We start from the raw sequence: 25,510 nt of genomic DNA, 5'->3' as shown, positions 1-25,510 counted from the left end.
CCTGGAGAGCAATGGGTTGGGAGAATATTGCTTTAGTTCTGTGCTCTCCAGCTCTTGCAAAACTACAACTCCCATCATGCCCTGAAAGCCTTTTGGAGACTAATGGGTTGGAGAATATTGCTTTAGTTCAGTGTTCTCCAACCTGCAATTCCCCTGCAGTTGCAAAACTACAACCCCCAGCATGCCCTGACAGCCTTCTGCAGCCGGTTGGAGAATATGGATTTAGTTCTGTGTTCTCCATCTGTTGCAAAACTACAACTCCCAGCATGCCCTGACAGCCTCCTGGAGAGCAATGGGTTGGGAGAATATTGCTTTAGTTCTGTGTTCTCCAGCTGTTGCAAAACTACAACTCCCATCATGCCCTGACAGCCTTTGGCTGTCAGGGCATGCTGGGAGTTGTAGTTTTGCAATAGCTGGAGAGCCACAGGTTGGAGAAAATTGATCTAAGGCCTTGCTGGTATGTGCGGGTACACCTATAGGCCCCCCAGATCACGTGGGTAATTGCATATTCATACCGACCTCTTTCCGGCATTAATGATATTCTTGGTCTCCCTCTCATTGGGGTCAGGACTGCGACAATATTACAGATAATTAAGCAGCTTTGAATCAGGTTTTTCTAAACTTAGTAAATGGAGCTTCAGGTTTATTTCTTGTGAAGTCGACGCATTTCAGTGACCTCTCCGATGGCTCTTCTTCACTTTCTCTGGGTCTCCCCGCAGAGGCTGCAGAAGGTGCGTCTGTCCAAGATAAAAACAGGCCCGTATTAAGGAGCGGGGTAATGAGGGGCACTTCCCGGAGATAAGCGTCCTCCTAGGGCTTTCATCTGTGATTGCCAATTTCCATTTTTAAATAACTGTGACCGGATACAGACGCCATGTCTGCTCCCTTATGTAATGTGTTCTCCCAGATACCTGGAGAGGGGCCTGCATTTCTGTTTATTCGCTTCTATTTATATTAGATGGCGGAATTAAGTGGCTCTTCTTTATAATACAAGTGTATAGTCCTAATCTGTAGTAGCACAGGTACATGTATGACCATGCTGAAGAAATAGTGCTATGGTGGGGCCCCTGTGTACATACATTACATTACTGATCCTGTACTGATCCCGAGTTATATCCTGTATTATACTCCAGAGCTGTACTCACTATTCTGCTGGTGAGGTCACTGTGTACATACATTACATTACTGATCCTGTACTGATCCTGAGTTATATCCTGTATTATACTCCAGAGCTGTACTGACTATTCTGCTGGTGAGGTCACTGTGTACATACATTACATTACTGATCCTGTACTGATCCTGAGTTATATCCTGTATTATACTCCAGAGCTGTACTGACTATTCTGCTGGTGAGGTCACTGTGTACATACATTACATTACTGATCCTGTACTGATCCTGAGTTATATCCTGTATTATACCACAGAGCTGTACTCACTATTCTGCTGGTGAGGTCACTGTGTACATACATTACATTACTGATCCTGTACTGATCCTGAGTTATATCCTGTATTATACCACAGAGCTGTACTCACTATTCTGCTGGTGAGGTCACTGTGTACATACATTACATTACTTATCCTGAACTGATCCTGAGTTATATCCTGTATTATACTCCAGAGCTGCACTCACTATTCTGCTGGTGAGGTCACTGTGTACATACATTACATTACTTATCCTGTACTGATCCTGAGTTATATCCTGTATTATACTCCAGAGCTGCACTCACTATTCTGCTGGTGAGGTCACTGTGTACATACATTACATTACTGATCCTGTACTGATCCTGAGTTATATCCTGTATTATACCACAGAGCTGTACTCACTATTCTGCTGGTGAGGTCACTGTGTACATACATTACATTACTTATCCTGAACTGATCCTGAGTTATATCCTGTATTATACTCCAGAGCTGCACTCACTATTCTGCTGGTGAGGTCACTGTGTACATACATTACATTACTTATCCTGTACTGATCCTGAGTTATATCCTGTATCATACTCCAGAGCTGTACTCACTATTCTGCTGGTGAGATCACTGTGTACATACATTACATTACTTATCCTGTACTGATCCTGAGTTATATCCTGTATTATACCCCAGAGCTGTACTCATTATTCTGCTGGTGAGGTCACTGTGTACATACATTACATTACTTATCCTGTACTGATCCGGAGTTATATCCTGTATTATACCACAGAGCTGTACTCACTATTCTGCTGGTGAGGTCACTGTGTACATACATTACATTACTGATCCTGTACTGATCCTGAGTTATATCCTGTATTATACCACAGAGCTGTACTCACTATTCTGCTGGTGAGGTCACTGTGTACATACATTACATTACTTATCCTGAACTGATCCTGAGTTATATCCTGTATTATACTCCAGAGCTGCACTCACTATTCTGCTGGTGAGGTCACTGTGTACATACATTACATTACTTATCCTGTACTGATCCTGAGTTATATCCTGTATTATACTCCAGAGCTGCACTCACTATTCTGCTGGTGAGGTCACTGTGTACATACATTACATTACTTATCCTGTACTGATCCTGAGTTATATCCTGTATCATACTCCAGAGCTGTACTCACTATTCTGCTGGTGAGATCACTGTGTACATACATTACATTACTTATCCTGTACTGATCCTGAGTTATATCCTGTATTATACCCCAGAGCTGTACTCACTATTCTGCTGGTGAGGTCACTGTGTACATACATTACATTACTTATCCTGTACTGATCCGGAGTTATATCCTGTATTATACCCCAGAGCTGCACTCACTATTCTGCTGGTGAGGTCACTGTGTACATACATTACTTATCCTGTACTGATCCTGAGTTATGTCCTGTATTATACTCTAGTACCTATCGCCTACATCAGTGTTTCCCATGCTGGGCCCCCTGGTTGGGAATCACCAGTCTACATACAAGTGTTTAATGTAAATTCTTCCTTCAGCAGATGCCCTCATCCAGGGGTAGCCCATAGGCAGCAGCCTGTTCTGTCCATAGGTAAAACCTTCACATATCAGCTCGTCTTTAGAGTCTTTCATTGTCCTGGAGGAAAACAGAATAATAAGTAAAAGTAAATAAATAAATAAAAGATTGTCTTCTCTGCTAATATTCATATATTCATGCTGCTCAGACCGCGCTGCGTGACGTACAGCATGACAGGGTCTCCGGGAGAAGAAACTCTGTGAAAAGGTGGACAAAGGTGCGTCAGACTGTCACGAAGCTATTGATAAGTGGGGGGTGGGGGGTGCAGGGGGTTAATAAGATGGGAGGGCGTGCTGACAGATAGACAGAAATAGGTTACGGGCAGCCGTCAGCGCGGGAGGAGACGCTCATCACACGCGGTTAGGAACATATTAGAGTCGTGTCCATCACAACCGCCGTCCTATCTCCCTCCAGGCTACCTCCACACTTTCCGCTGTTTTCCAGCCACGTCTATGGATCATTATTAAGTTTATCGGCCTTGAACATTCCTCGCTCCCAGATACAATGTGGCAAATGGAATTTTGCGCAGAAAAATTGTGATAAAATACTGTTCTCTCTGCCGCACATTCGCAATTCGCAGGCCTGCTATAGGAAAAACTCATGAGCTGAAATGTACGATGACTCTGCAGAATCTGGGCTAATGATTAGGCAGGGGCCATATTCGAATGTGTGATATTTCGCAAATATATTGATGATTATTCTTCCTATGTTCGCGAAATTCGCATATTCGCTATGTTCGTTCACTTTTTTTCCCATGCAAAAATTTGCATTAAAAATTTGCATGTGAAAAAAAACCATTACAAATATATAGCACTATATTCTAAATATTCACGAAATCGCGAAATGCCGATATTCGCGATAAAAATTCGCATTACGAATATTCATGCTCAACTCTATTCGTCCTATGTTCGCGAAATTCGCATATTCGCTATTTTCGTTCACTTTTTTTCCCATGCGAAAATTCGCTTGGAAAATTTGCATAAAAAATTTGCACAGGGAAAAAAAAACACAAAAAAATGAATATTCGTCATTACAAATATATAGCACTATATTGGAAATATTTGCGAAATCGCAAAGTGCCGATATTCGCGATAAAAAATTTGCATTACGAATATTCATGCTCAACTCTATTCGTCTCCTATGTTTGCGAAATTCGCATATTCGCTATGTTCGTTCACTTATTTTCCCATGCGAAAATTCACATGAAAAATTCGCATAAAAATTTGCATGGGAAAAAAAACACAAAAAACCCTGAAAATTCATCATTTCGTATATATAGCACTATATTCTAAATATTCACGAAATCGCAAAGTGCCGATATTCGCGATGAAAATTCGCATTACGAATATTCATGCTCAACTCTATTCGTCCTATGTTCGCGAAATTCGCATATTCGCTATGTTCTGTTTTTTTCCAATGCAAAAATTTGCATGGAAAATTTGCATAAAAATTTGTATAAGGAAAAAAAAAAAAAAAAAACATTCGTCATTACGAATATATAGCACTATATTCTAAGTATTCGCAAAATCGCAAAGTGACGTTATTCGCGATAAAAATTCGCATTACGAATATTCATGCTCAACTCTAAACCTGGCGTAAATCTCTAAAACGTTCTTACTGAACAAGTAGCAGGGAATCATGGGAGATTTCAGCTCTGAAGCTAATAGAATAGTGAATGCAGCTTTGAAGTTTTTCGGTTGTCGCACACTATGGACTCCTGCAGTGAAGTCCTATATGTCTATGGCAGTGTTTTCCAACCAGGGTGCCTCCAGCTGTTGCAAAAGTACAACTCCTAGCATACCCGGACAGCCGAAGGCTGTCCGGGTATGCTAGGAGTCGTAGTTTTGCAACAGGTGGAGGCACCCTGGTTGGAAAACACTGGTCTGTGGTATCCCAGTACTGCAGTTCCGGTTGCTACCTATTAGGGCTATGTGCACACGAGTGGAACTTGTGCGGAATGTCTATTCCTTCTGCGGAGTCTGCAACGAAATGCATTGCCGTCTATGAGACGGCACCTTTCCGGGTGGTCCTAGCGCCCTAGCGAATTTCTCAAATGTGTGGAATGTCCGCTGTTATTTTCCGGCAAGTGTTTTGCTAATTTCACAAACGTGTGAACATAGCCTTAGAGTAGTCAGGTGACTGACAGGTTTGCTGGATAAAGTGTATGCATGCACTGAGGTTAGAGATGAGCGAACTTACAATAAATTCGATTCGTCACGAACTTCTCGGCTCGGCAGTTGATGACTTTTCCTGCGTAAATTAGTTCAGCCTTCAGGTGCTCCGGTGGGCTGGAAAAGGTGGATACATTCCTAGGAAAGAGTCTCCTAGGACTGTATCCACCTTTTCCAGCCCACCGGAGCACCGGAAAGCTGAACTAATTTATGCAGGAAAAGTCATAAACTGCCGAGCCGAGAAGTTCGTGACGAATCAAATTTACTGTAAGTTCGCTCATCTCTAACTGAGGTAATGAGAGTGCATGTTTATGAGTAGTCATTTGGTCACATGTCAACTCCTCACCAATAAGGGTGAGGGAGAAGTTCCTGCCCTCACCTTCGTCTCTTGGGGAAAATGGTGGAAACCAAAACTGCTCTAGTCACTAGTCAGTCAAGGCCTGGTTGTTGCCGGACTAGCTCCTGTCTTTGTTACGCCTCCTTGTTATCTCCATACAGACCCCATGTGACTTTTTCCCAAAAGTTGCTGTTACTAATTCTGGTTTGAGTCCATGCTACGAGGAGATGTTCCACATAATCGTAGCCTCTTTGAAGTAAAGTATTAAAGTACTAAAGTAAAGTACTTTCATGAGAGGAGGACCTAAACCTGTATTAAAGGGGTACTCCAGTGGAAAACTTTTTTTTTTAATCAACTGGTACCAGAAAGTTAAACAGATTTGTAAATTACTTCTATTAAAAAATCTTAATCTTTCCACTACTTATTAACTGCTGAATACTACAGAGGAAATTGTTTTCTTTTTGGAACACACAGCTCTCAGCTGACATCATGGCCACAGTGCTCTCTGCTGCCATCTCTTTCCATTTTAAGAACTGTCCAGAGTAGGAAAAAATCCTCTTAGCAAACATAGGCTGCTCTGGACAGTTCCTAAAATGAACAGAGATGTCAGCAGAGAGCACTGTGTTCCAAAAAGAAAATAATTTCCTATGTAGTATTCAGCAGCTAATAAGTACTGGAAGGATTAAGATGTTTGTATAGAAGTAATTTACAAATCTGTTTAACTTTCTGGCACCAGTTGATTTAAAAAAAAAAAAAAAAAGTTTCCCTCCCTAGTACCCCTTTAAAGTATTAAAGTACTTTTATGAAAGGAGAAATCGTACAAGTGCCTTTCTGTTTTACACTGATTTTTGGCCTGTGGTTGGGTCAACATGCAGGAGAAGTCCCTGCTCCCTTCCTCTCCTGAGGTATTAGGAGGACCTAAAGGAGTCTTTAAGAAAGACTCAAGAAAGGAGAAGCAGGGTCTACGGTCGGGTCAATTTAGTCCCTGCGAGAGGTCCTTTATCCTCCTGCAGTAGTTCCTGAACTTAGTACCGGTCCCAGGTGATTTCAATGGACCACACTTTGCTGAGTGCACACTCCATTTCATACTGTATCACTGGGAGGACATGCAGGTTTCCTCTGGAACAACGATTGTAGAACAAGGACCCAGATGGTCAGAGGACCATGAACCATGGAGAAGCGTTGATGTGTACGTGACGCCGCTCATCATTAACTGTAAATGAGGAGAACAATTACATAAAACAATGTGATTAAACCTTTAGCAGCGGAGCAGCCAAGGTCAAGACAATTTCCCTGTTTCATGAAGAATTATTATACGAAACCGTCTTCTTAAAGGGGAAGTATCGTATTACTAATTGCCCATTGGAATAACATACAAAGATGCTTCTCCCAGACATCGCTGGCCCTTTAAGAGGGTCTAGCACTGCGTCTGGTTGGGTTAACGAAAGATTTTCCAATTCTTCTGTGTAACCGATTGATACTTTGTCGCAATTTCGCTTCCTCTACCATGATATTATATTTCTTTTAGTTTTACATTGTCTGCCAGATGCCCTAGTTTACTCTGGGGAACAGACTGTCCCTTTATTACTAAAAAGAATCATAAAACATCCCATAATACAATGTAGAGATGGAGGTGGTGTCCGGGGTGGTACGCCTTGTTTCTGCCATTTAGAGATACCGGGAAGGGGGGCATATTCAAAATGAAGAGTGATCTTTACGCCACTTTTCACTGCGTTTCGGACAAAATATTTGCGCCAAATTTTTATGAAAAAAAAAATGTCCAAAGTTTACCCTCCCTTTGTAACGGTGTGAAAATGTAAAAGAAAAATTATATATATATATAGGTGTACATTGTCTTTTTTTTTTTTTTACTTAATGTTGAGAAATAGTATTTTTAAACTTTATATATACTTTTGGTGGAATTTTGTGCCAACTGCATTGCCGTCTATGGTAATGACAATCGCAGGGTCTCCTGGAAATTCTGTAGTGTGAATGGGCCCTAAGTCTGCTGTAAAAATAGTCTTATCAATAATAACATCATAGCAGTAATAATTATAAATATCATAATTAAAACTTAAAGGGGTACCCCGCCCCTAGACATCTTATCCCCTATCCAAAGGAAAGGAGATGAGATGTTTGATGGCGGGGACCCCCGCGATCTCCCCTGCTGCATCGGGCATTGGTTTAGAGCATCGGGTGCAGTGCCGGAGGCTTGTGACATCACGGGTGTGCCCTGCTCGTGATGTCACGGCCACGCCCCCTCAATGCAAGTCTATGAGAGGGGGCGAACGCCCCCCTCCCATAGACTTGCATTGAGGGGGCGTGGCCGTGACATCACGAGAGGGGCGTAGTCATGACGTCACAAGCGTCCGCCCCGGAATCGCCAGTCATCCGGCACGGAGGAAAGTTCGCTCCGTGCACCGGATGTCTGGGGTGCCGCAGCTGAGATTGCGGGGGTCCCCAGCAGCGGGACCCCCACAATTAGACATTTTATCCTCTATCCTTTGGATAGGGGATAAGATGTCTAGGGGCGGAGTACCCCTTTAATGAGGTAATCCGATACTCAGAGTTAGAACGCTTAGAGCCGGCGTGCGGGGGCTTGTGACGTCACACCCCGCCCCGTCAATGCAAGTTCATGCAAGCTGAGCAGCGGAGTACCCCTTTAATAAAAAATAAATAAATAACTACTAAAAGATATTATAAACACTACTACAAAAATGATTATTATTATTATATTTATTATATTATTATTATTGTTAGTATTATTATTGTTGTTATTAATATTATTATTATCATTACTAATATTATTATAATTATTATCATTTTTATTATTAATTATTATTTTTATTATTATTGTTGTTATTCATATTATTATTATCATTATTATCAACAATATTATTATTATGATTACTGTATTATCTTTTTAATTATTATTATTATCTTTATTATTAATAATATTATTATGACTACTATGATATTATTATTATCATTAATAAAACGTTATAATGCTTGTGCCAATGTCCCTCAGCAATTCCCAACCTTTTTAATCTTGGGGTACCCCTGGAAAAAAATTCTACAAAATATATATATATATATATATATATATATATATAATATATTTTTTTTTACCTGAGACAAAAAAAAAAAAGTAACTAAAAACAAGTAATTTGCGAAATCTATAAATCGCTGTTCGCTTTCAGAACACGATTTTCACTTTGATATTGAAAGAAAGAAGCTTCTCTTTCTAGTTCTTGCACAGAAGTTGAATGCGCGGCCTGGTTTTTGCCAGACGTTATCTCAGGTCATCCTCAGCGGAGCCCATGGTTTCTTTGTTTGCTTCACGATGATGGAGAGGAGGAACAGCGGGGGAGACAACAGGGGTAAGGGTGTGTGGTTTTTATTTTAGTCTGATCCAAGACCTGGTAAAAATGGAAAAATAGGGCAAATGCACAAGGTACAGCGATATACACTCACTGGCCACTTTATTAGGTACACCTGTTCAATTGCCGGGTGTGTACAGCTCTACAGACTATGTTAGTGCTATATAAATAGGAGATCATACATGTATCATTGATTCTATAGGCCGGGTGTGTACAGCTCTACAGACTATGTTAGTGCTATATAAATAGGAGATCATACGTATATCATTGATTCTATAGGCCGGGTGTGTACAGCTCTACAGACTATGTTAGTGCTATATAAATAGGAGATCATACATGTATCATTGATTCTATGGGCCGGGTGTGTACAGCTCTACAGACTATGTTAGTGCTATATAAATAGGAGATTATACATTTATCATTGATTCTATAGGCCGGGTGTGTACAGCCCTACAGACTATGTTAGTGCTATATAAATAGGAGATCATACATGTATCATTGATTCTATAGGCCGGGTGTGTACAGCTCTACAGACTATGTTGGTGCTATATAAATAGGAGATCATACATTTATCATTGATTCTATAGGCCGGGAGTGTACAGCTCTACAGACTATGTTGGTGCTATATAAATAGGAGATCATACATATATCATTGATTCTATAGGCCGGGTGTGTACTGCTCTACAGACTATGTTGGCGCTATATTATAGGAGATCATACATTTATCATTGATTCTATGGGCCGGGTGTGTACAGCTCTACAGACTATGTTAGTGTTATATAAATAGGAGATCATACATATATCATTGAGTCTATAGGCCGGGTGTGTACTGCTCTACAGACTATGTTGGTGCTATATAAATAGGAGATCATACATTTATCATTGATTCTATAGGCCGGGTGTGTACAGCTCTACAGACTATGTTGGTGCTATATTATAGGAGATCATACATATATCATTGAGTCTATAGGCCGGGTGTGTACAGCTCTACAGACTATGTTGGTGCTATATAAATAGGAGATCATACATTTATCATTGATTCTATAGGCCGGGTGTGTACAGCTCTACAGACTATGTTGGTGCTATATTCAGAGAGACTACACATGTAATTCTGGGCGGCTGTCTGCCGGTTCTGGCTCTGTATATGCGTTGGGGAAGAGCTGATAAAACGGCGCAGTTGGTTCAGTGGATTAATCCTCGAGGTTTAATCGGCCGGGACAAGGAAGCTTATCTCTCAACTCCAAACGCAGCCTCGGGGGATGTGCGGCCGGGACCCTGTACGCGCAGGTGAACACACATATATACTCCTATAAAGACACCGATACCGAGCTCCATAAACACAGACGCATCAATAATTCCCACACAAACTCCTCTCCAAGACAAGGAAACACATAAACCGGGGGCCGGAGAATGTCGCCAGCGGCCACGGACGCGAGGACAAGAGATTTGTGGGACGTAGGACGCGCCATAGATGAACGCGCCGGGAGTTCTTATCTTAAATGAAAAGTCCTCAAACTGTCAGATACTTTGGGGTAAACGTTTATCCCAACTAACAATGGCCTTGTTGCCCATAGCAACCAGTCACAGCTCAGGTTCTTAAGCTTCTGTGGTAAAATGAAAGCGCAACTGTGACTGGTTGCTATGGGCAACAAGGCCATGGCAGGGTCCCTGATGGGGTTACCCAGGAACAGAGGCCTAACGTGTAGCTTGTGGGCCCCAATGTAAAATCTGTAACAGGGCCCCAACGTCTACCATTTATACTACTGGTTTCTTCTTATGGGGCAAAGGTGCCTTTGGGCCCTTTCAGTCACAGGGCCGCGATGCGACTGTTACCTTTGCAACCCCTATAGTTACACCCCAGGCCAGGAATAGAAAAAACAGAGTTAATTTCTTCTAAAAACAGCACCACCCCTGTCCTCAGGTTGCATGTGGTATTACAGCTTGGCTCCATTCACTTCAATGGATCACCCCAGCCCAGGAATAGAAAAACAGATTATTTCTTCTAAAAACAGCACCACCCCTGTCCTCAGGTTGCGTGTGGTATTACAGCTTGGCTCCATTCACTTCAATGGAACTGAGCTGCAATACCTCACGCAACCTGAAGACAGGAGTGGCGCTGTTTTTAGAGGAAATAAACAGTTTTTTGTTTTTTTTTTATATTTTAGGAACATACCTCAAAAATATGCAGAACTGAAGAATGGCAGATATAGGGCAGTGTTTTCAACCAGTGTGCCTCCAGCTGTTGCAAAACTGCAACTCCCAGCATGCCCGGACAGCCGTTGGCTGTCCGGGCATGCTGGGAGTTGTAGTTTTGCAACAACTTGAGGCAGGCTGATTGGTAAATGTTGATGTAGGCATGTACTTTTCTGCACTTTGCCTATCAATCATAAAAATGGCCGCTAGTAGAGATGAGCGAACGTTACAGTAAATTCGATTCGTCACGAACTTCTCGGCTCGGCAGGTGATGACTTATCCTGCATAAATTAGTTCAGCTTTCAGGTGCTCCCCTGGGCTGGAAAAGGTGGATACAGTCCTAGGAGACTCTTTCCTAGGACTGTATCCACCTTTTCCAGCCCATCGGAGCACCGGAAAGCTGAACTAATTTATGTAGGAAAAGTCATCAACTGCCGAGCTGAGAAGTTCGTGACGAATCGAATTTAATGTGAGTTCGCTCATCTCTAGCCGCTAGCGCAGAACAATAGATCACACATTTTACACATCAATTGACTTTAGCGTACACTGCTCAGAACATGCGGCGGATGCAGGGCCCGCCGCCTCGCTTAGTGACCGCACATCCGTCTTCGCGTAACCTTGTTACTTCACGTAAGCGCCTTTGCTTTAACCTTCAGGGTCCATTCAGTGATTATCTCTTCTGTACATGTACAATGTGCTGGGACACTAAAGCTAAATTGCCGGGTCCAGAATGGAGATTATAGCGTATGGTCCTGACTATTCAAACAGGCCTGGCACTGGCTGTCATCTATGCATTGGGGGCATCTGTCGGATCAGAGATGGCGTGATGAGAATCTGGGGGCAGGGGTGTGTTAAAGGGGTACTCTGGTGGAAATTTTTTTTTTTTTTAATCTAATTCAACCGGTGCCAGAAAGTTAAACAGATTTTGTAAAATAAAAAAATCTTAATCCTTCCAGTACTTATCAGCTGCTGTATGCTCCACAGGAAGTTGTGTAGTTCTTTCACGTCTGACCACAGTGCTCCCTGCTGACACTTCTGTCCATATCAGGAACTGTCCAGAGCAGGAGAGGTTCGCTGTGGGGATTCGTTCCTACTCTTGGACAATTCCTGACATGGACAGAGGTGTCAGCAGAGAGCGCTGTGGTCAGACTGAAAATAAAATTGAAAAAGAAAAGAACTTCCTGTGGAGCATACAGCAACTGATAAGTACTGGAAGGATTAAGATTTTTTAATAGAAAGTTAAACAAATCTGTTTAATTTTCTGGCACCAGTTGATTAAAACATTTTTTTTTTCCACCGGAGTACCCCTTTAAGGTTCCCTTCTGCCCTAGCCTGGGGGGGGGGGCTATGGGTGGATTTATGGGCTAGCCTTGGGGAGGTCTAATCCTTAACGGGCAAAGGTTTTCAACTTAAAATAGCCCTGTGCGGACACGACTAGGGACTTAGCATGCAACCAAATTGTCCCAATTTTGGCAGGACAGTACAGATTTTATTGTCAACTGTCCTGATTTTGCTGCCAATTTAAATTTGCTGGCCAAAACGGGACAGTGGCTGGTGGGATGGGGGCGCTCTCCTGGAGACGGGCACAGCAATACAGAACCTCTGCTGGTATGGAAGCTACAATGCAGGCAGTGGTATATTGGGGTTGCCTTTCTACTGCCCCCCCCCCCTAAACTGCCGCCATAGGCCTGGGCTTTGTTGGCCCAGTGGTAAATACAACACCGACTGGCGGTCCATCCCAATGATGGTCATAGACAGCGGACACAGAGTGATGACTCCTGAGGTGCTACACTCCTGCACCACTCCATACTTAACCCCTTAAGGACCGGGGGGTTTTCCGTTTTTGCATTTTCGTTTTTTGCTCCTTGCCTTTAAAAAATCATAACTCTTTAAATTTTGCACCTAAAAATCCATATGATGGCTTATTTTTTGCGCCACCAATTCTACTTTGTAATGTGAAACGGAAAAAAAAATAATTGTGCGACAAAATTGAAAGAAAAAACGCAGTTTTGTAACTTTTGGGGGCTTCCGTTTCTACGCAGTACATTTTTCGGTAAAAATGCCACCTTTTCATTATTCTGTAGGTCCATACAGTTAAAATGATACCCTACTTATATAGGTTTGATTTTGTCGGACTTCTGGAAAAAATCATAACTACATGCAGGAAAATTTAGACGTTTAAAATTGTCATCTTCTGACCCCTATAACTTTTTTATTTTTCCGTGTATGGGGCGGTATGAGGGCTTATTTTTTGCGCCGTGATCTGAAGTTTTTAACGGTACCATTTTTGCATTGATAGGACTTATTGAACTTTTTATTCATTTTTAAATGATATAAAAAGTGACCAAAAATGCACTATTTTAGAGTTTGGAATTTTTTTGCGCGCACGCCATTGACCGAGCGGTTTAATTAATTATATATTTTTATAATTCGGACATTTCCGCACGCGGTGATACCATATATGTTTATTTTTATTTACACAGTTTTTTTTTTATTATTGGAAAAGGGGGGTGATTCAAACTTTTAATAGGGGAGGAGTTAAATGATCTTTATTCACATTTTTTTTTTCACTTTTTTTTTGCAGTGTTATAGGTCCCATACTGTGTAACCCCGCATTATATCAGGAGAGCAGGACCAAGGACATACCGGTACGTCCTTGGTCCTTAAGGGGTTAAAGGGGTATCCCAGTGGGAAAAAAAATAAAAAAATTTCATATCAACTGGCCCCAGAAGTAATTTACAGAAATTTAAATTACTTCTATTAAAAAATCTGAATCCTTTCAGTACTTATCAGCTGCTGAAGTTGAGTTGTTCTATTCTGTCTGACCACAGTGCTCTCTCCTGACACCTCTGTCTGTCTCAGGAACTGTCCAGAGTAGCAGCAAATCCCCATAGCAAACCTCTCCTGCTTTGGACCAGCCTTTAGCTGTTGTGGTAGAGGGTGTGATGAGGGCAGATGGAATTGCCCTAGGGGCAGATGGCATTAAGCCCTTGTGTTCGTGATGCCAGGGCGTGGTTTCTCCTCAATACCACCCGAAGGTATACCACTGGATCCTGGGCTAGGCAGGGGGGCGCAATAATGACTCCGACGGCAAGTTACGGAACAATGCAATGCCAAGTTACGGAACAACTTCCCATCACACTGATTAATCATATGTCAACGGTTCTTAAAGACATAACACTTTTATATACAATTCACATCATAAAGATAACTAGACAAGGGGAACTGGTGCAGGGGGCCCAGGGGACACTGCAGGGAGGCTGCCTGATAGGACAGCAAGGGTACAGGGGAACAACTCCTGTACCGGGCAACCACACTGTTGCAAAACTACAACTCCCAGCATGCCCGGACAGCCGAAGGCTGTCCGGGCATGCTGGGAATTGTAGTTTTGCAGCAGCTGGAGGCACCCTGGTTGGGAAACCCTGCTCTGCACAGTCATGAGGTCTCAGCAGAGAGCACTGTTGTCAGACAGAAACTAACAACTCAACTTCAGCAGCTGATAAGTACTGGTAGGATTAAGATTTTTAAATAGAAGTTATTTACAAATATGTTTAACTTTCTGGAGCCAGTTGATATGAAATTTAAAAAAGTTTTTTACTGGAGTACCCCTTTAATAGAGAGTGAGCTGGACAGTGCTACAATCTTTGGAGACCTTGGTTGGGATACACTGGACCCGGTTAATACGAAGAGCAAAAGGGGCTTCCCGCCATCCTGAGGCCTCCACTATCCCATTCAGGATGATTATTATTTTGTGTTCTCGCCCTTCTGTGGGCATAATTGATACAACGATTGCTGTACCCCCTTTCCTTAAATCTCATTTTCAGGTCTTCTGCTTGTCTTTCAAAGCGCGTGTCATCAGAGCTCGTAAAAATTGTCCATATGGGATATTTCTGATGAGATGGGATGGATGTGCTGAACTGGCATGTAAAATGGTATATAGATCTGTCTGGATGTAGCCTTCGTCATCCACCTGTATCTGGATATCAAGAAAATCCATGTGGGTACGACTCACCTTGTATGTTAATTTCAAGTTTAGATCCTTGTCATTCAAATAACACATAAACCTCTCCAATTCTTCACATGTCCCCTGCCAGATAATCAAAATGTCCTCAATGTAGCGACGCCATGATACCAGTGTATCAAATTTATGTGGCGCGCTACATCCGATGAAAAGAGGGTCCTTTCCCGCAACCCCAGGAAAAGGTTAGCATATTAGGGCGCGCAGGCCGCCCCCATCGCTGTTCCCCGGAGCTGTAGGAAAGGTACCCCCTTAAAAATAAAGAAATTGTGGGTCATCACAAAAGTCAAAAGATCTAACAAAAAAAAACATAAATCGGGATGGATTGATGTTGTTACTCTCCAAAAAGAACTTTGTGGCTGCTCTGTGGGCTTCCCGCCATCTTGAGGCCTCCACTATCCTAGTCAGGAGGTGGGCACATTGTGGGGGTGTAGATTTGTATAAGGTTGGGCGGGATTATACAATTACTGTTACTCAGCGCTATTGTTCAGTATGGCGGGTTATGTTCTCCAGTTGATTTTATCCGGTAGTAAGGATCGGACTGGCATAGCACTCTTGTAGCACTCTTGTAGCACTCTTGTAGCACTCTTGTAGCACTCTTGTAGCACTCTTGTAGCTGTTCGGATTTCATCATTCACCTGTAGCTCGGGCTTTTCCGATTTATCCTGGTTTCTCTTCCCACCATAAAAACACAATTTGTTGCCCAGTAACACAATCATGGAAACTGGAAACACTGATGGTGGAGCCCGATACTGGATCACGTCCTCTCCCAAGGGGTATTTTCCACTTTGTTACCCAGAGGCTGTTGCTCACCCATCCAGACAATCAGACAGCTAGGGTCAGACATTTACTCAGACATCCATCAATGTTAGGCACTCACTCAACCAATCAGGCCATGAGCTACCTCAACCAGGCAACCATGGGCAACTCAATCAGGCACTCACACAATTGAATTTGACAGAAGCAAGACACCTGCTCGACCAAATATTTAGTCAGTGCTAGTCACTTACTCAACCATATATTCAGTGCAAAACACATACCTAACCAGTCACTCACCCAGAGCCAGGCACTCACACTAGCACAACTTGGCATTGACATGAATCCAGGAATTTACTAAGACATCCAACAATGGCAGGCACTTACTCAGAGCCAGGAACAAACCTAATCAGGCACTCAACTAGAGCCAGGCACTCACACAACTATATTTGACCAAGGTCAGGCACCTGCTCGACCAGATACTCACCCAGTGCCAAGCACTTACCTAACCAGTTGTTCATCCAGAACCAGGCCCTCACACTCCCACAACTGGACATTGAGCATTTACTCGGACACCCAACAATGACAGGCACTCACTCAACCAATCAGGAACTTAGCCAGAATCATGAGCATACTCAACCAGACAACTAAGGTGAGGCATTCACTCACCCAGAGCCGAGCACTCATACTCACTCAACTGTACACTGACCTGACGCCAGGCACCTATTCAGCCAAACACTCACCCAGTACCAGCCACTTACTCAACCAGATATACACACCCATTGCCGGTCACTTACTTAACCAGATGTTCATCCTGAACCAGGCACTCACACTCCCAAAACTGGATATTGAGCATTTACTCGGACACCCAACAATGACCAATCAGGCACTTATCCAGAACCATGAGCTTACTCAACCAGACAACCAAGGTGAGGCATTCACTTATACTCATACTCACTCAACTGTACATTGACCTGACACCAGGCACCTATTCAACCACTTACCCAGTGCCAGTCCCTTACTCAACCAGACACTCCCCCAGTCCCCAGAACTTACCCAACCAGACACTCGCCCAGAGCCAGGCACTCACCTAATCAGGCACTCATTTAAGGCACAATGATTTGAATGATGCAAGGCACCTACTCGACCAGACACTCAATGCCAACCGGAAACCCAGTGCCTGTCTATTACCCAACCAGACACTCAATGCCAACCGGAAACCCAGTGCCTGTCTATTACCCAACCAAACACTCAATGCCAACCGGAAACCCAGTGCCGGTCTCTTACCCAACCAGACACTCAATGCCAACCGGAAACCCAGTGCTGGTCTCTTACCCAACCAGACACTCAACCAGAGCCAGGCACTCACACGACTAGACTTAAGCAAAGTCAGGCACTCCCTCACTGAGACATGCAGCCAGGGCCACCACTTACTCAAGCAGCCCTCGTACTTTAGAGCCTGGCACTCATCCAGACAATGCATGTAAATCTTTCCGGTTGCTCTAAGCACTGAAGATATATAGACATATAGGGATTATTCTGTCAGTCATCCCAATGAGGATTGCTGCAGTCACCCCAACCTGACATGGCAGATACCAGAGAAGAATAGCCTGCAGTCACCTTCACTATGTACATTGCATCTGGGCTCAGTACAATCTGTGCAGATGAATCCTCCCGCTCCGGATGACATTACGCTCTATTTTCTTTGTCTATCCGTCCCTTCAAGAGCGATCCATCTGAGAGATGTAAATAAATGGCGCTGTGTTTGTGGTCTTCTGCTCCTCGGCTGATACGATCTTCCAGCCGAGCGCCGGCGTGTAGATATATATATATATATTTCCCCACTCTTTGTTACCGGGGACGATCTATCACTTGGGTTTGGAAGGACAAGTTAAGATGACAAGTCGGGATAACAAGACAGGTCTGAGGACAAGACTTCGTAGGATCAAAGACGAGGAACGAGAAGTAATAAACAGAGCACCGGGGCTGCGGGGGCGAAGACTTGTAGGATCCATTGGGGGGGGGGGTAGACAGGGGCCGGGGACAATTATAGATTTCGGCTCATCCATGTGAGATATCGAATGTTCAGCAGTCAGAGCCCGCACCCCAACACGACGCAGGTGATGAAGAAACACAGAAAGTCATCTATGGTATTGGTCTCAAAATTGTGGACCTCCAGCTGTTGCAACACTACAACGCCCAGCATGCCCGAACAGCCTTCGGCTGTCCGGGCATGCTGGGCGTTGTAGTGTTGCAACAGCTGGAGGTCCACAGTTTGAAAAACACTGTTCTATAGGGTTGGATGGGATATCACAGTTCTCCCTCTCTCCATGGGAACTCACAATCTAATTAAAGGGGTACTCCGTGGAATTTTAATTATTTATTTATTTATTTATTTATTTATTTATTTTTTATCAACTGGTGCCAGAAAGTTAATGTAAATTACTTCTATTAATAAAAAAAAAAATAAAAAAAATCTTAATCCTTCCAGTACTTTTTAGGGGCTGTATACTACAGAGGAAATGCTTTTCTTTTTGGATTTCTCTTCTGTCACGACCACAGTGCTCTCTGCTGACCTCTGCTGTCCATTTTAGGAACTGTCCAGAGAGCCCTGTGGTCAGACTGGAAATAACTACACAACTTCCTTTTGGAGCATACAGCAGCTGATAAGTACTGGAAGGATTATTATAATTATTATTAATATATTTTTTTTAAATAGAAGTACTTTACAAATCTGTATAACTTTTTGGCACCATTTTGGCCCGTACCCAGCATTCAGAACTAAATGTTCCCAGACACTGGGGCAGTGGAGTACCCCTTTAACCCACATTTCATTTTCCTTGGCATTTTTTTTCCTCTTTTCCTCCCATAGAAGTTTATAGGTGAAAAGCCTGCTGCCCCCCCCCCATTTCCTGAAAAAAGCACCGTAGTCTCAGTATACTGTAATTTTTGAAAACTTCCGCTGAACCCAAAAAACGCCAATGTAAGATCCGCCTTTCCGCATTGTCTCCCAGATAACATTCTCATGTGTCCTATATTACAAGTCACCGCTCCGGCTATATACTGTATCCGATCCTTTATATTAGATGAGCCGCGGGGTTATTTATTTATAGCGATACAACTGGGTCAGCGATGGCCGGCGCGGCGAGGAGAAGTGATGTCATTACTCTACATCCAGTAATACGTGCCGGGCCGGAATTCAATGACAAGTCACATAATTCTTTGGAACTAAGGCAGTGTTTCTCAGCCAATGTGTCCCCAGCTGCTGAATAACTACAACTCCCAGCATGCCTGGACAGCCAACTGCATTAGAGATTGCATTGCATTTGAAGAACATTTCAAGGGAACCAATCATCAGATTTTACCCTATATAACGCTTGGCAATGCGTTATATAGGGTAAAATCTTTATTTTCCCCATTCCTGGGGGACGCTCCTGCCCCCCCAGGGATGGTGAAGATATGAAGTTATAAACTAGTCGCCGCCGCCGCCATAAGTAGTCACCTGGGCGGGGAGCTCTTCTCACCTACTCCCGTTCTTCTGCAGGGAGCGACGCCCCCTCCGCTTGATTGATGGGCCGCGTCATCGCTCTGCTCCGTCTGTTCAGTGAGCGGAACGATGATGCGGCCCATCAATCAAGCGGAGGGGGCGTCGCTCCCGGCCGAAGAACGGGAATAGGTGAGTGGAGCTCCCGCCCAGGTGACTACTTACGGCGGCGGCGGTGACTAGTTTATAACTTCATATCTTCACCATCCCTGGGGGCAGGAGCGTCCCCCGGGGATGGTGAGGACAACAATTTTACCCTATATAACGCTTTGCCAAGCATTATATAGGGTAAAATCTGATGATTGGTTCCCTTAAGTTTTAGTTTTTTTGGAGATGTAACACTTAGTTTGTCCTACCCTACAGACTCACCGTCACTAGTCGTATAGAACATTCTGTTTCATTCCAGCACAGCTGCATCCATGTGTTTTGTTATTGTAACTAGGTCATATGATCGCCAGTCTGAGCCACGGAGATTTATGATGCTTAAAGGGGTACTCCGGTGGAAAACTTTAAAAAAAAAATTTTAAATGAACTGGTGCCAGAAAGTTGTATGCTACAGAGGAAAATCTTAATCCTTTCAGTACTTTTTAGCAGCTGTTTGCTACAGAGGAAAATCTTTATTTTTTTAATTTCTTTTTTGTCTTGTCCACAGTGCTCTCTGCTGACACCTGATGCCCGTATCAGGAACTGTCCAGAGCAGGAGAAAATCCCCATAGCAAACCTCTCCTGCTCTGTACAGTTCCTGACACGGACAGAGGTGTCAGCAGAGAGCACTGTGGACAAGACAAAATGTTATGTGTTAAAGGGGTACTCCGGTGGAAAACATTTTTATTTCGGGATGGGTAGAGTGTTTGTTGGTAAAGGGGTACTCCGCTGCTCAGCGTTTGGAACAAACGGTTTTGAACGCTGGAGCCGGCGCTGGGAGCAAGAGATGTCATTGCCCCGTCCCCTCATGTTGTCACACCCCTCCCCCTTAATGCAAGTCTATGGGAGGGGGCGTGACTCTATGGATACTCCCTCCGTCCTTAAGTGACCCCATCCCCAAGGAGTTAACAATAATAACACAAAGATTGCTCGGAAGTGGAAGACAGACATTATACCTAGAATTTCTAAATTACTGAACATAATGGGGGAGATTTATCAAAACCTGTCCAGAGGAAACGTTGTCTAGTTGCCCATAGCAACCAATCAGATCGCTGCTTTCATTTTTCACAGGCCTTCCTAAAAATGAAAGCAGTGATCTGATTGGTTGCTATAGGCAACTGGGCAAGTTTTCCTCTGCACAGGTTTTGATAAATCTCCCCCATTGTCCTGAGGAATTATAATGGAGTCCGGTGGCTCAAAGAACATTCTCTATTATATCTCATGAACAAAGGTGGAGATTATGGAAACATTTACAGCTATTTATGAATAGTGTTGAGCGGCATAGGCCATATTCGAATTCGCGAATATTCGCGAATATATGGACGAATATTCGTCATATATTCGCGAATATTCGCATATTCGTTATATTCTCGTTTTATTTTCGCATACGCGAAAATTCGCGTATGCGAAAATTAACATACGTGAAAATTAGCATATGCGAAATTAGCATACGCGAAAATTCGCATATGCGAACATTCGCATATTCGAAAATTAGCATATGCGAATTTTCGCGCGCCAGTCTCACACAGTAGTATTAGAACCTTCTTTACACCACACAAGCTGGAAGCAGAGAGGGATGATCACTGTGATGTGTATTGTGAAGAAAAAAAAAAAAAAAAAAAACGAATATTCGTAATTACGAATATATAGCGCTATATTCGCGAAATTCGCGAATTCGCGAATATGCGATATTCGCGAATAATATTCGAATTGCGAATATTCGCGAGCAACACTATTTATGAACCACTATAAGCTACGGATATTATTTAGAGATATTAAATATTTCTTATAGGTTTTGTTTATCAATTCTATTTAGATAAGAGCGGCAGGGAATATTTTAGGAGATATGGCAACCTTAAGTATTTTAATTAGGGAAGAATAGAGAGGCGTCTGGTAGATGTGAATGTGTTGGATTATTCTCAGCTTATGTTGTTTTTGTGTTAAAAGAAATAAAAAGAATAATGAGCAAAAAAACAAAAACAAAGGATCTATCCTGGAAGCTTCCAGACACCTCCCCTCCCAGCTCTATCTGTATACTGCTGCTGCTATTTCTGTGGGATCAGGATATATAGTAGTTATACACCTCCCCTCCAGCTCTATCTGTATACTACTGCTATCTCTATGGGATCAGTATATACAGTACTTATACACTTCCCCGCCAACAATATCTGTATACTGCTGCTGCTATCTCTATGGGATCAGGGTATATAGTAGTTATACACCTCCCCTCCTTCTCTATCTGTATACTGCTGCTGCTATCTCTATGGGATCAGTATATACGGTATATTAGTTATACACCTCCCCTCCTTCTCTATCTGTATACTGCTGCTGTTATCTCTATGGGATCAGCATATATATGTAGTTATACACCTCTCCTCCAGCTCTATCTGTATACTGCTGCTGCTATCTCTATGGGATCAGTGTATATATTAGTTATACACCTCCCCTCCTTCTCTATCTGTATACTGCTGCTGCTATCTCTATGGGATCAGGATATATATGTAGTTATACACCTCTCCTCCAGCTATATCTGTATACTGCTGCTATCTCTATGGGATCTGGATATATATGTAGTTATACACCTCTCCTCCAGCTATATCTGTATACTGCTGCTATCTCTATGGGATCTGGATATATATGTAGTTATACACCTCTCCTCCAGCTATAGCTGTATACTGCTGCTATCTCTATGGGATCTGGATATACTGTGTATATATATGTAGTTATACACTTCCCTTTAGGGTTTTGGAAAATCGTGGTAAAAACAGTCAACATGCACTAAAAACTCAACATACAAACCCCAGCCCAAAGACTTCAAATCTTCATAAAACACCTCAATTGTGATTATATGTCCAATTACATTCACTTCATTGTAATATTTAAAAAACACACTTAAAATAAAAATACAAAATAGGATCAAAACTGCACATAATGTGAACTGACCTCAACCCACTCAGTTCACTTTAGTGATCTCCAGCACCAGCAGCCTGATGATATCACCAGGTGCAGTGATGGGATTTTGGTCCCATTCATCATGTGCCCATAATCCTCAGCGGTTCTTCTTTAGGTCTATGGCACAGCTCCCATCACCGCCCATATCTCGTCATATATTATACCGCAGACGTGTCCTGAGATGTACGTGAAATATAACGACGTTATCGCCAGATACCATCTACTCGTGTAATAGCGGTGGCTGATAAAGCAGAGCGGATATTTATACCTCCCATCAGTTCACTGTTCCACATTGAGCGTCTGATACAATGTTTTATATGAAAGGAAAAAGAAGAGAAGGTCATAAATAATCCAAGATTGGAGGAAAATAGACTAAAAGAGGGGGATGGGCAAAACTACTTAAAGGGGTACTCCAGTGGAAAACTTTTTTTTTTTTTTTATCAACTGGTGCCAGAAAGTTAAACATATTTGTAAATTACTTCTATTAAAAAATCTTAATCCTTCCTGTACTTATTAGCGGCTGAATACTACAGAGGAAATTATTTTCTTTTTTGAACACAGAGCTCTCTGCTGACATCACAAGCACAGTGCTCTCTGCTGACATCTCTGTCCATTTTAGGAACTGTCCAGAGCAGCATAATTTTGCTATGGGGATTTCTCCTCCTCTGGACAGTTCCTAAAATGGACAGAGATGTCAGCAGAGAGCTCTGTGTTCCAAAAAGAAAATAATTTCCTCTGCAGTATTCAGCAGCTGATAAGTACTGGAAGGATTAAGATTTTTTAATAGAAGTAATTTACAAATCTGTTTAACTTTCTGGCACCAGTTGATTTAAAAAAAAAAAAAAAAAGTTTTCCACCGGAGTACCCCTTTAATGTGGCCCTGGGCAAAATTTAAAGTTGGTCCCCAAAAGCCGAACAAGTCAGTCACATTTAGTTAATTCAGGATGTAGCATGCCAAGAGAGTTGCAAGTTTATTAACCTCTTAAAGGGGTACTCTGCTGCTCAGCGTTTGGAACAAACTGTTCCCAATGCTGGAGCCGGCGCCGGGAGCTTGTGATGTCATAGCCCCGCCCCTTCATGATGTCACACCCCGCCCCCTCAATGCAAGTCTATGGGAGGGGGTGTGACGGTTGTCTTGTAGCTAAATGGCTGAGTTGTGAGTCCGCCATAACATTGCTGCTTTATTTTTTTTAAACTGGCTATTTCCTGTTGGAGTTCCCTCCCTCCAACTACAAGTCCCAGGATCGCTTGTTTGTAAGTGCGAGGTCATTTTTCTCCCTCTAACACATCAGTCCCCCCACCCATTGCAGTATGGCTGTAGCACTGTGGAGAACGATCTTCCCCACCCCCCTTTTTCCAGCGGTCGCTCCACCCATTGAAGCACAGACAGGCTCCCTTTTGCACACTTGACTAGTGATGTAATGTCTCGGGCCACACTGCAACCTGTGAAAACCTGAGATAACGCTCATTTTATATGCTGTAAAAAAAAAAAAAAAAAAATCGGGGCAAAGATCACATGACAATTGCGAGACCACCATGAAACACAGGTACAGACACTATACTATGAACTGCACTAAAGTTACAGCCCCTGCAGCATAGTAAAAAAAAAAATATATATATATATAAAATCCTGGAATACCACTTTAAATGCTATACACTTTCCTCTCCTTTTGGCTTTTAGAGAGAATTACCAGCTCCATCTTGTAAGTTTTTAAATGATTTGTCTTGGAGCGCTGCCAGGGCCGACCGTCCTCTGCGCGGTATAAATGGCCGCGGTTGGCAGTCGGCTTTTCCTCCCTGTGACCAATAATGCTGAAATGCAATTAGGAGATATTTGTGTTGTCTCTTCTGAGGCTCAAGACCATTAATATGGCACCGAGCCGGCACGAGGTGGACGTATATGGGAGGATGACCGAAATGGACAGAATATTCACAATTGGCGCCGATTTTACCGCGTAAATGTGAGAGGTTTGTCAGGATGAGTCATGGAGCCATGATAAAGAAACTCTACGGTCTTCTAGTACGGTCTGGAGAAGATGCAGATTGGGTGCCCAGTTAATAAAGGGGTTTTTACAGTTTGGGAAACCCCTCTTCATATATCCTATTATAAATGTGGTGTCCCGGTACCGTTTGGTATACTGTACCTTGTATGGTGGTCCCCGAAGTCAGAGTTACTTCGTTCCAGTAGGGTCCTCCTGGTGGGATGGCCCCTAGTCACCTCTTCCTTCCTCAATTTTATGATGTTTACATGTATAAGTAATTACAGTGGTCCCTCAAGTTACAATATTAATTGGTTCCAGGACGACCATTGTATGTTGAAACCAGAACCATGGAAACCAGGTAATTGGTTCTAAAGGCACCAAAATGTCATCCAAAAATAGGAAAAAGTGAGGATTAAAGAAAAATAAGTAGATAACTAAATAGATAAAGCAAATCCTTACATATAAAAGTAATAAAGATCTGCTGGGAGCTGTAATCACTGTCTAAGTCAGTGTTTCCCATGCAGGGAGCCTCCAGCTGTTGCAAAACTACAACTCCCAGCATGCCCGGACAGCCAAAGGCTGTCCGGGCATGCTGGGAGTTGTAGTTTTGCAAAAGCTGGGGCCACCCTGCTTGGGAAACACTGGTCTATGTAGAGGACAGGAGCTTCTTCGGGGTCCTGTACAGTACACACAGTGTCCCAAAAAGTAATGGAGTTGCCTTCACCTGGTGTCCAAAGGAGCGGTAACCCTGGGACAGGTAAAGTGTACAGAACATGTAATACCTCCCTGTACTGTAGGGGGCGCTACCAGACGCCAGTCAGTGCATACACTTCAGTAATACAGGTAAAGTGTACAGAACATGTAATACCTCCCTGTACTGTAGGGGGCGCTACCAGACACCAGTCAGTGCATACACTTCAGTAATACAGGTAAAGTGTACAGAACATGTAATACCTCCCTGTACTGTAGGGGGCGCTACCAGACACCAGTCAGTGCATACACTTCAGTAATACAGGTAAAGAGTACA

General features: G+C 42.9%; 1 protein-coding gene and 1 long non-coding RNA gene across 4 annotated transcripts in view; one reads left to right on the top strand and one right to left on the bottom strand.

Moving 5' to 3' along the window:
• The window catches only part of ASIC4 (acid sensing ion channel subunit family member 4), a 381,325-nt gene that overhangs the window by 243,081 nt on the left and 112,734 nt on the right, over positions 1-25,510 (top strand). The gene's annotated exons all lie outside the window — the stretch shown is intronic.
• LOC130285423 (uncharacterized) overlaps positions 555-25,510 on the bottom strand; it is a 124,131-nt gene continuing 99,175 nt past the window's right edge. The window contains exons 1-3 of one of the 3 annotated variants that reach the window (XR_008847321.1): positions 20,506-20,615; positions 2,941-3,066; positions 555-737 (exon numbers count right to left, since the gene is read on the bottom strand). This is a non-coding gene — a long non-coding RNA (uncharacterized LOC130285423). Of the gene's footprint in view, positions 738-2,940; positions 3,067-11,067; positions 11,127-20,505; positions 20,616-25,510 lie in introns of those variants that run through there. The other 2 variants (XR_008847322.1, XR_008847320.1) reach the window with 2 other exon arrangements.

The sequence above is a fragment of the Hyla sarda genome, chromosome 8 (genome assembly GCF_029499605.1).
Source record: "Hyla sarda isolate aHylSar1 chromosome 8, aHylSar1.hap1, whole genome shotgun sequence".
Lineage (NCBI taxonomy): Eukaryota > Metazoa > Chordata > Amphibia > Anura > Hylidae > Hyla > Hyla sarda.
Note: the sequence above shows the minus strand (reverse complement) of the source record. Positions and strands in the feature narration are given on the sequence as shown.